This window comes from Rhinichthys klamathensis, unplaced genomic scaffold (assembly GCF_029890125.1).
Source record: "Rhinichthys klamathensis goyatoka isolate OS25496 unplaced genomic scaffold, OSU_Roscu_1.1 h1tg001250l_1, whole genome shotgun sequence".
Lineage (NCBI taxonomy): Eukaryota > Metazoa > Chordata > Actinopteri > Cypriniformes > Leuciscidae > Rhinichthys > Rhinichthys klamathensis.
Genome location: NW_026607398.1, coordinates 48,607 through 60,097, shown reverse-complemented (window position 1 = coordinate 60,097; position 11,491 = coordinate 48,607). Strand labels below are relative to the sequence as shown.

General features: G+C 37.1%; 1 long non-coding RNA gene across 1 annotated transcript; it reads left to right on the top strand.

Annotated features, from left to right (window-relative positions):
* The first annotated feature begins 9,540 nt into the window (after nt 1-9,540).
* Nucleotides 9,541-10,644, top strand: LOC130079687 (uncharacterized). The gene is made up of 3 exons (XR_008806482.1): nt 9,541-9,593; nt 10,082-10,165; nt 10,347-10,644. It is a non-coding gene; the product is annotated as an uncharacterized LOC130079687 (long non-coding RNA).
* Nucleotides 10,645-11,491: the final 847 nt, after the last annotated feature.

Below are 11,491 nucleotides of genomic sequence, written 5' to 3'. Positions count from 1 at the left end.
TGCTTATTATTCATCAAAATAGCTGAATATCGTGTCCATTGTGTGTTAGCAGCAAAATCGTATAACGTTACCAGCGGTGACCGCTGCTAGCTACTGCAACAATAACAAATGAATGACTTCCAAATACATTAAACTAGTTCGACGTCAGTACCATATCAATTCTCGCTGTATTATACCGGCTGTAGAGTGCGACATATGACATTAGCTATCAAACTACCTGCAAATTACTGTTCCTTACCTCCAGTTCGTGTTGCAAAATGGATAAACCATATTACCCACGTCTTCTAAGCCACTGCGATGTGCCTCTTTTATTAATTTGTTAAACAAGCTGTTTGTGAAATAGCCTAAAGCGGTTTTTAATTTCCATTGATGACTGATTATTGCAGTGTTCGGACATACTATTTATAGGCTGTTAATAACTTTATAGGCCTATAATTCATTGTATAATCGACCTAAATGTTTTTAGATAATTTTCAGCCTAAGCAAGCTTCTATATAATATTATTATCCTCGCAGCGTGTCAATGCGGTGATGCACAGTTAAATTATTGCGTGGCAAATGAATTATAATAGCCTATCAATTTAACAATAAAAGTAGGCCTTCCCTAATAATAATAACAACAACAACAATAATAATAATACAGTCATACTAATAATAATTTAATGCATAAATTGGAAATGCTAAATCCTCTTAAGGCGATCTAGACACGGCAGGCAAAAACATTGGGTTTTTTTTCTCTTATTAGGTTCAAAATAATTTTTTCATTGTGTTCACATATTACATGGAGAAATAATTACAGAGGGATTTACTTTTGTTATCCTGTAAATCAGAATATACTGTCTATGAATATGTTGCCCATACCTCTCTATCATTTATCAATCTTTCACTTCTCACTAATTTAGTCTCTTGTTTCCACAGGTGGGAATGCTGGCCTCCATTGGTGGAAGAGATACCAAAAACATGATAACCAACCAAGGCCATTATGGCTCATAAGTATTATAGATGCCTTTCACTTTACTTAATCACCACTCTCTCATTCATTCACTCACTACTCTATGAAGGTAAAAGAGTATCAACACTCGAGAGCACGTAGATGTGAATTTGAAAACTTGTACAATAAAAATTCATACTTGTACGTGAACATTTACACTCACAGCTCCAATGTGAAAACCTGTAAAATTAAAATCTGAAGTTGAATGTTAAAATTTGCACTCGCAGACAAAAGTCACAAACCTATTCTGAATTTTAAGCTAGGACAAGTAGTCACAAATGTTTAAAATGCCATTCACAGAAATACAATGACAGACACAAACTTGTAATATATATTTGCATTTAATCGCAGTACAACCTCAATTAGGCACTTGCAACTTCTCAAATCTGTCACTGCAATTTCAAACTTCGCGTCTTGAATTTTGCTACTCTTTTGCGCAAGTTGCAAAACTAACTTGTGCACTTGCAACTCAGTGGCGGCGAGAGAGAAAGGGGGGGCGGGGTGTTCAAAGCAACGCGTTTAATTGTACGTTAAGCATCTCCCTCCCATAAAAAAAAAGCTTAATGAGGCTTAATGGACCAACAGTTATAAAAAATAAAACACAATTCGTTATACATTATTAATAAAACACAGGCAGCAGGTTTATTTGCACTGAACACAAATTTGCTTTCTTTAGTCATATTCTTTGCTCATCTGCTTTTCTGTAGAATGCATTATTAGTATGGTGTTTACTGAGTTTGATAATATCATTTATTTCTTTAAATATCAGTCTAATGCATTAAGTAATGTTAGCATTTCAGAGTGTCCCCCTTTCTCTCTCACTGCCACTGAGTTGCAAGTGCACAAGTTAGTTTTGCAACTTGCACGAAAAGAGTAGCAAAATTCAAGGCGCGAAATTTGAAATTGCAGTGACAGATTTGAGAAGTTGCAAGTGCCTAATTGAGGTTGTACTGCGATTAAATGCAAATATATATTACAAGTTTGTGCCTGTCATTGTATTTCTGTGAAAGGCATTTTACACATTTGTGACTACTTGTCCTAGCTTAAAATTCAGAATAGGTTTGTGACTTTTGTCTGCGAGTGCAAATTTCAACATTCAACTTCAGATTTTAATTTTACAGGTTTTCACATTGGAGCTGTGAGTGTAAATGTTCACGTACAAGTATGAACATTTATTGTACAAGTTTTCAAATTCACATCTACGTGCTCTCGAGTTTTGATACTCTTTTACCTTAATACTACTCACTCCACACCACTTTAGTCACATTTATTATTATTTATTTGTGCAAGCATTTTACTATAATGTCATGTAATAAAGAATCTTTGAATATTGGATCCAATATTTACTCTGTTTCTTTGCTTTGTGTTCTTTTTGTACTTCTTACAGGAGCAGTGAGGAAGAATCGCATGTCTGACAAAGCCACCGACACGAGATAAACCAGTATTACCATCAGGTGGTTTAATCTGGCATGCGACCGTGGGGGTGGCTGCCGTGCCCGGTCACACCAAACTAATGAGCAATAAATGAGTTTAAAATAAAAAAAGTTTTGGAAAATTACAAATTGTCTGTGTGTTTGTGCCTTAATTGTCTGATAGCCTAAATATGAATCACAGACCAGGGCCAGATGAGCCCCAGATGTAAAATATGAGTCACGGATCTGGGCCAGATCAGCACCACATGTCATGGCATGATCTGTCTCTGATCCGTAATTCCAACCTGTTCCGGTATTGGGCCGTTGGAAAGAATGAGCCCGGCCCAGGTCCGTTTAGCGCATCTGCGCCAAATGCTAATGAAGACCTGGCCCAAATCGGGCCCAAATACATTTTGCTGTCTGGGTCTTGTGTTCACTACCAAACACACACACACACACGCACGAACAAACTTACCCCCCAAAATACCCTTATAATGGCGTTGTCACTTTTACACTATGATTTATCACAACGTCTATTTGTAGAAAAGTTATAAAAGTTTTTTTAAGAAACAATGATGATAGGCTACAAGCAAATTAGATGTCAAGAGCAAATGCGCATTTTCTGTTTCTGAATGAATTAAAACACTGAATTAAACACTGAATTAAAAGTGTTGAATTAATGGAAATAAATGTGACTCACCGTCCACGAGCAATAAAGCCCCAAAAAAGAAGAAAAGGTTCCTCATACTGATGTCGCTTCTGGCCGCATCCAAACGAATCCAGAAAGGATCCAGAAGGGATCCAGAAAGGGATACAGTCAGCAGGATATTGATGACTCGTAGCAAACCGACCCGGTCACGCGATTTATGCGAAAGAGTGAGTCACGTCACACTAATTCAAAGCGGTCCAAACAGTCTATTGTCCAACGGATAAGAAATAAAGAGAGCGGTCGCCTCTGCTCTGGTGAGCGTGACTGCAGTTACGGTCAACATCAGTCCGTCAATGATATGTCTAAAAATGCAAGGGCTTTGAAAATATAAAAAAATGTTGAATCATTTGAAATTTTAACCTAATAAGACATGACAATACACCAAAAATACACACAAGTGATGTCCCACAATAAATTAAGTTACAAGATATGCTCAGTTTTCTTAAAAAATGTTTAGGCCTTTATTTAGTTTAATACCTTAATTACCATAAACAAAACCAAAAAAATAGTCCTGCTATGGACTGTCCACTTGTTCAGGGTGTTTCCTCTGCCTATACGGCCCAAGATGCTGCATTGACCCTAATGTGACCCTATGATAAGCGGTATGGAGAATTGATGGATAGATGGAAGAAAAATAATGCAGAATGTCACAACAAAGTGATGAATCCAATATTAGCCAATCAAATGCCAAAATAAAGTAGCGTTTTAAAACTCTAAGAACATTAAGGGTCAGTTTGTGTCAGCTGAGACAGATCTACTGTCAAACATCTATGTTGTCTATGAGAACTCAAAATGACAAAACTAAAGTTCAGTCAATATGAAATGAGAAGAGAAAATAAGCACACAAACAGAATTGAAGTGTAAACTTGAGTCAAGACAGTTCCTCTGTCCATTGATCTTCTTTTGTGAGGTTTGGAAATGAGGGAGAGGTTCTCTGTTATTCTCGAGATAGGGCCTATAACCTCAGAGAAGAGAAGATGCTGAAAATAAACCACAAGATCTGAGACCATCTGCAAACATTAGCTCTAGATCAGAGAACTGATATCAGTTTAAGATTATTTACACCAAATGGGTACATCTTTATCTTAAAACAACTCTAAACATGATTACATGTCTCTTTTTGACTATTAGAACCTAAAGTGATTAACCTACCTGTTAAAAGAAGTTGAATGAACTGGGTGGATTTCTTTAAGAATCGGACCACCCAGCCTCTCTAAAATTATCATTAACATATTATATATAAGATAATATTACATCATCTTATACTTGGACTTGTAATGTGACAATCTGAGAACCTACGGAAATGAATAGCACATTTGTGTTGCTTGTTTTGTTTATGTCTGATTGGTAAGTTATAAATCTATTTTTCTTAGTATTATCACGGTAATTACAACGGTAAGGAGATTTCCATGATTTAAATATGTAAGCCGTGTATCTCGGTCTGCAGGTGTTTTTCAGGTTGAATCACATGAAGTTCAGTCAGTAATGCTGGGAGACTCTGTCACTCGAATATTTCTGAAACACAGCTGACCAGTGGCGTGCACAGACCTCCTCAGGGGCAGGGGCGGAGGGACCAAAAAGGGCACTAATTTTTGTATATATTTAATTTAACAGTACCGTACCTGCATTTTTATTCTCTCTATTCAGCCAACTTGTGAGAGGGATGCTTCCTTTGGCTGCATCATAGAGTTCCTTGATTTTTTTTTTTATTATTCTTTCTTTCCTTGGCATTCTAAGAAAATATGTTTTTACAATTATTAGAATGCATAACACATCAAATGAAAATAGGGAAATTATGATAATATTACTAAATATTATTTACTTTACCAAACAAAACAGTGAGAATCAAGAAGGTAAAATTAATAATTTTATGGAAAACTAATTTTTAGTTTTGTTGATGTTGTAAACTTAATGTATGTATTATATGTATGAAAGACAGTGTTAGCTATCATGAATCAGTAACACTTTACAGTAAGGTTTCATTAGTTAAATTAGTTAGCATTAGCTAATAATGAACTGCACTTACAGCATTTATTAATCTTAGTTAATATTAATTTCAGCATTTACTAAAACATTAAAATCAAAAGTTGTATTTGTTATCATTAGTTAATGCACTGACTGTGACATAACATGAATAAACAATTAACAGTTGTATTATTAACTAAGATATACAGTAACAAATGTGTTGCTCATGGTTAGTTCATGCTAGTTCATACATGAGTAATGAACAAATGAACATTATTGTAAAGCTTTACTATGAAATCAAAGATATAAGTTCCTTACAATTTAGAGTTGGACATTGACTTAAGATTTCATTTAACTAGATGTATTTCCACTTGCACTTTTATTCCTTGGATAAAAACGAAAAACACTGACTACGTTTACATGCAGCCAAATTTCGGGTTATGGTCGGTTTAAGGTCACTATTCGGGTTTCTGAAACATTAGGGATAACCCGTTTACATGCGTGAGCAGAGAGAGTTACTCCTGTATACATGGAATTGCAATATCCCGATGTAAACGGCGAAGCGCGGTTAGCGTCTGGACGTACGGACAACCTTGACGCAATATGCGTCATTTCCGATTCTTCTTCCTGTATCCAAAGACAACAACAACAGCAGCACCCGGATAATGAATAGTTCGGGGCAGATAGCGATCGCCTTTGTTTGCGCTTTGATGCTGGTAACGTTACTGACCTCGCTCCAAAAGTATGCTGTGCTGCGTCTCGCCATGTTTACTTCCGGTATTCTGCACGCGGATTTTTGTATGCGCCGAGAAGTTCCTCTACTCAAAAGACCAAGATTCCTTGCGAATAGAACATGCGCAGAACACAAATCACTATGGGGATATCCGGATGCGCGTTTACATGACCAAAAATTCGGGTTAGAAAAGGGGTACCCCAGGTATAATATCCCGGTTTTTAAAATCCGGAATATGAGCATATCCGGGTTTTTGCCGGTGTTTACATGGCCGTTCGCGACCGGGTTATTGCTAATATCCCGGTTTTGAACGGGTTATTGGCTGCATGTAAACGTAGTCACTTACTGCGTTTACATGCAGCCAATAACCCGTTCAAAACCGGGATATTAGCAATAACCCGGTCGTGAACGGCCATGTAAACACCGGCAAAAACCCGGATATGCTCATATTCCGGATTTTAAAAACCGGGATATTATACCTGGGGTACCCCTTTTCTAACCCGAATTTTTGGTCATGTAAACGCGCATCGGGATATCCCCATAGTGATTTGTGTTCTGCGCATGTTCTATTCGCAAGGAATCTTGGTCTTTTGAGTAGAGGAACTTCTCGGCGCATACAAAAATCCGCGTGCAGAATACCGGAAGTAAACATGGCGAGACGCAGCACAGCATACTTTTGGAGCGAGGTCAGTAACGTTACCAGCATCAAAGCGCAAACAAAGGCGATCGCTATCTGCCCCGAACTATTCATTATCCGGGTGCTGCTGTTGTTGTTGTCTTTGGATACAGGAAGAAGAATCGGAAATGACGCATATTGCGTCAAGGTTGTCCGTACGTCTCTCTGCTCACGCATGTAAACGGGTTAACCCTAATGTTTCAGAAACCCGAATAGTGACCTTAACCCGACCATAACCCGAAATTTGGCTGCATGTAAACGTAGTCACTGTCACTCAGAATGCGTCTGAAATCGAGTTATACTTTTATTATAGTTAAGAATAACTCGCTCGCTGCCGCAACTTTTAGAGTAGCATGGTGATCGTAGGATAAATGTAATTTTCCGTATTAGCTTTAACGTTACCTGCTGCTCGTTTGAAGACTCGCGCGAACTGCTGCGTTGTGCGTACCAGAACCGTTAAATGCATACGAGGCGCTGCAAAGGAAACTCCGCCTACCACTTCTCCGCCAAATTTTTTTTTTATATAATATTTGTTTGTATTATTATTGTTAGTGGCAAGGGTGTGTAAGTGTATTGTTATTTATTATAATATTTATAATAATTATTATTATTTACAATGATCAGAGAAGGGCACTCATTTTGAGACAAAAGGGGCAGGGGCTTGAGCCCCCCCTCCCCCCCCTTCTTTTTTACCTTTTTAATTCGGTAGAACATGTAAAGAAGATTTTTAGCTGAAACCACGGTCCTTGCTGATCCATTATAATGGAAGTCAATTTTTCTAAATAATATAGCTATTTTTCATTTTATCTTTGTTAATACAAATAACAAAGATGCAAAAAAAAAAAAAAACAGATCAAATACAAAATAAGAGAAACAAATAGAGCATTACTTTTTTTCATTTTACATCTAAACAGAAGCATTTAAGTAAGAAAAACAAATAATCATGTAAAAATCACTTTAGTGTGTTCATTAAATAAATTGATTATTAAAACTACAAAAGCAGCTTAGTCAAGAGCAGCGAGTGATTCTCTCTTTTCTTTTATAATTTGATTAACATTAATGTGACAGATGGCCTATATATTAAGACCCACTGTAATACAGGAATAATATAATGTTACACATCAGATGTTTTCCCGCAACAGTTCCGCAAAAGTTCACATAAAACATAACGGATTATATTTGCATGAAAACTCTGCAGGATGGTGGCACTCAGGAGCGACGTTGACCATTCCTGGTTTAGGTATAATTGATACCTATGAACCAGTATCCAATAACAAATGTACATCAGACCCATCTATTTTAGAATGGAGGTACACTCCAGAGCGGAGTTGGTTACACAGGGCCAATTTCATAGACTTCACTGATGAGGAGGCAGGCATTTGGCCCTCTGTGCCTGGGTAATTTCCGGCACAACTCACACTTTAGTATCTGCAACAGAGCTGTTTCGCTCCAAACTTTGAATGAACTCTGTTAGAAGTTTAGTTTAACTATCTAAAGTCTCAGCATACAATGAACGCAGTGTAGGATTCCTTTGTATGAATGTAATGGCCACATCTGTTATTCATTAATGTATGCCTCTGTGTTCGAAGGGAGGAAGGGTCTCTTCTCGACTTATGCTAAAGCATGGAAGGGCCTTTCTGGACCCAAATGTTAGGATGGATAACTAGCCGGAAACTGAGCATTTAGGCCTATAGACTTGTTATATAACGTATAGATGATATGTTATGATGTAATGTATGGTTTTATTGGTTAGATCTGTATTACTCCCCTTAAACTTTCACTATATATTCCATAACCCAAGAATCTTGGGCTGAGCAGTTGTCTCCCCAGCGCTGGTGATTGTTCATTCATATGCCTGAATAAAAGACCGGAATTAGGTACTTGTTTTTGTTGGACTTTTAATTTCTAACAAACTCAAACTCGGAATCCTAATTGGCAGCACCTTCAAAGGTGCACTGTAACTGGTTTCCGTAATTTGAACAGTATTTTACTGTAATATGTACTGTAAGATACTGTAAAATGTTTATACAGTATGTTACTGTAAACAGCAAAGGATTATGGGAAAATATATGGTCACTACTGTAATTCTTCTCTACTGTAAATCAATTTACAGTAGTAAACTTGCCCGCGAAAAACTGACCAATGCGAGATTTCTTTTGAATTTTTTTGGACTGTATGGTTGAAGTGGCAGTTAATGTGGACAAAAGATGTACCGGTAACTCCAAAAAGGTTAGTATATTATTTCTATTGTATGTAAAACAAACATTTGCAAATGTTGTCATTTATGTTAACAGCAAACTAACATGATTTGACTTTTTGTTTTCGTCGGAATGGTTTTTGGTGCCTTTTTTTCCTGACTGTCGGCCGGATATCCGTCACGGTGATAATATTAACTGGTAAGTAACGTTAAGCTAAGTTCACCTATATTATCCGAAATATTCTTTTAGTAAAACGATAACAATAACGTTTGTGTATTCCTCTGCCTCTTTAACGTAAGCTCGCCAGGCGAAGTCGTCGGTTAGTAACACCGCAACGAACTAACGTTAACGTGTCATGAAATACTGAGGTAAAGTGAGATAGACGAAACCCTTGTTTAAGTGAGGTTTTTTAAACAATATTTTCAAGTATATGCTTTGATTTATTTTCAGGTTTGTGATCTGTATAATGTCTGCAGTCTGCAACGATGGAGGTGTGTTGGAGCCTTTTCATTGCCGTCTTAACGGTGATAACATCAACAGGTAGGTTAACTTCACCTAAATAAGCCGAAGCATATACTTGAAAATATTGTTTAAAAAAACTCACTTAAACAAGGGTTTCGTCTATCTCACTTTACCTCAGTATTTCACGACACGTTAACGTTAGTTCGTTGCGGTTAACATTACTAACAGACGACTTCGCCTGGCGAGCTTACGTTAAAGAGGCAGAGGAATACTGAGGTAAAGTGAGACAGACGAACCCCTTGTTTAAGTGAGTTTTTTTAAACAATATTTTCAAGTATATGCTTTGATTTATTTTCAGGTTTGTGAGCTGTATAATGTCTGCAGTCTGCAACGATGGAGGTGTGTTGGAGCCTTTTCATTGCCGTCTTAACGGTGATAACATCAACAGGTATGTTAACTTCACCTAAATAAGCCGAAGTAAACTTATTAAACAGAGAAAAATAATAACTTTTGTATGTTCCGTCCCCTATTTATCACAACTTAGCTAGTTAGGCAGATGTAACAACGTGCACAGTGAGCTATCGTGAAAAAATAAGTTAAAGGAATAGTGCACCTCAAAAAGAAATTCTGTCATAATTACTTGCCCACAAGTTGTTCTAAACCTGCATGAAGTTTTCTTCTGAACATTTTGAAGAATGTTGGTAATGGAACAGTTTGACTTCTATAATAATAAAAAAATACTATGGATGTCAATGGGGACCAGAAACTGTTTGGTTACTCATGTTATTTTTTAATATCTTCTTTTGTATACAGCACAAGAAATAAATTAATACAGGTTGTGAACAAGATGAGGCTGAGTATACATCATTTTCATTTTTTAAGTAAACTAACCCTTTCAGCACCATTGTTAATTACATCTTTTGTTTTATTTTCAAGTTTGTGGTCTGAATCATGTCTGCAATGTCGGAGGTGTGTTTTGGAGTCTTGTGATTGCCGTCGTAATGGTGATGACATCTACAGGTGAGTAAGATGACATCAACTAAATTAGCTGAAGTATGCGTTAGTTAAGCAGGCAAACATAATATAATGTAACTGCCGATGAAACCAACGGAAGGGGAGAAAACGGGTTTACCAGGCAGCAGAGTTAAAGTGCTTTTAAATAATCGTCCATCAGTTTCTGTTCTTTATTTTGAATTTGCAGAAGCCATTCCCTCCGGACTGTACATTACTGCTGACGCTCTCCACTAAAACACAGAGGTTGACGTTTGAGGAGGAGGAGGAAAGGGTTAGCAATATACCATTATCAATATAGCAAAATTTTGCTAACTAATATTTTAAATGTTGTTTCATTTATTAAAAACTATAAACACCATACAACATCATATCTTACATCATCTTTACCCCTCATGTCGTTGTTGTTAGTAACAAGTTCTGTTATTGTATTTTATTTCTGTGAACTATAATATCACTAAAAGGCTGCTGTGACTTTGTCTGTTTCAGGAGAGTCTGTTCTCTAAGCAAAAACATGGATGCTGACTATGAAGGGCAGAATCATCATCCAGCTAACAGACTCTGGTTCAGCATTAGCTGTCCATTTTGTCGAATGCAGAATTAGGTAACCCAAAATATATATATATTTTACATTACATTTACATTCATGCATTTGGCAGACACTTTTATCCAAAGCAACTTACATTGTATTTAAGTTTAAAGGAACACGCTACCGTTTTTTGAATTAGGGTTTTTTCACTGTCTCCCCTATATTTAGATAAGTGGGCAAACGCATTTTTGTCTCAGTGCATGCATTGTCTTATGGTGCGTTCACACCAAACGCGAATAGAACATCTGGTGTGAGTGATTTAACTGTTAAAGGGGTGGTTCGGAATTTTGGACATCGGGCCTCATTTCCAAGTGAGCCTTAGTGTTATTTATCAGTGGAGACAGTTTTCAAAAAATGTCATCTAGTCGTTCAAGTTGCATAGTTCGCCGGTGCTAGGCTAGCGCGAGTCAACGGTATCTGCTAGCCTGCCATTAAAAACAGTTTTACCCACTCCACAGTACACCAAAAGCAAATAAATTATAACGCCAGACTGTCGATGTAAATGTCTGTTGAGAGAATAATGTTAGGAATCAAATTACCCTTTCATCGCATTGCAATAGTTATACTTTGTTCCCTGTATTTATTAGCACAGTCTGTGCTAATAAATCGGCAGAGTGATATTAAGTTACCTAGGCAACCGAGCACGCCGGTCCACTATTTACCTGCCGCTGACACTCATCACTACAGAAGCTGTTCTGTGTTTACTTTTCGGTGCAGTACTACTAACCGGAGCAAAGTAAAATTCC